The sequence below is a fragment of the Grammomys surdaster genome, unplaced genomic scaffold, assembly GCF_004785775.1.
Source record: "Grammomys surdaster isolate TR1022 unplaced genomic scaffold, NIH_TR_1.0 123578, whole genome shotgun sequence".
Classification (NCBI taxonomy): Eukaryota; Metazoa; Chordata; class Mammalia; order Rodentia; family Muridae; genus Grammomys; species Grammomys surdaster.
In genome coordinates, this window is record NW_021618787.1 from 98,908 (window position 1) to 99,535 (window position 628).

The 628-nt window shown below is 35.0% G+C and overlaps 1 non-coding gene across 1 annotated transcript in view; it reads left to right on the forward strand.

The window, feature by feature from the left end:
• The first annotated feature begins 616 nt into the window (after positions 1-616).
• Positions 617-628, forward strand: part of LOC114636342 — a 132-nt gene continuing 120 nt past the window's right edge. The window contains exon 1 of the small nucleolar RNA XR_003713611.1: positions 617-628. This exon is cut by the window's right edge and continues 120 nt beyond it. This is a non-coding gene — a small nucleolar RNA (small nucleolar RNA SNORA17).

The following is a 628-nucleotide window of genomic DNA, read 5'->3' on the forward strand; positions in this document are numbered from 1 at the left end:
AGTTTTCCTCCAAAACAAAGCAAGCTAGAAGACAGTGAAAAGGACCTTCAAAGCACTGAAGGGCAAGAACAGCGACCTGCCATCTCTAATTCTAGAACAATCTTTCAAATCATAGGTGAAACAAAGAGTTTTAAGACACATGAAAACTAGAAAAATTCATCAAAAAGTGACCTGGGGCGAAGAAGATACTGAAGGAAATTCTTCAAAAATAAAGGAATGGGATGTCAGCCAGAGTTGTCATTGTGCAGGTCTTGTTTAGATGACCACATTGCTACAATTTCATGGGTGCAGTGTCTCTGTCATATATAAAAGACTACCTATCTCATTGCAGACTTTTGACTCTTACAATCTTTCTTGACACTAGAAATTATACTGGAAGGAAATATGGATAAAAATGGAAGAAAAACTCCAGAGATAAATGTAAAAACACTTTAACTAATAGCTTAATTTAAATTAAAATAATCTATAAAGGGATTCATGCAATATACAGGACAAGAGTATAATGTGCTATTGTGAGTTCCAATCATTATATAGAGTTGTAAACATCAGTCTAAGGTACAGGGTGACAAAGCTATACAGTATAGATCATTAAGCAAGCATTAAGGAAACATAACAGCCTGCCCCTAGA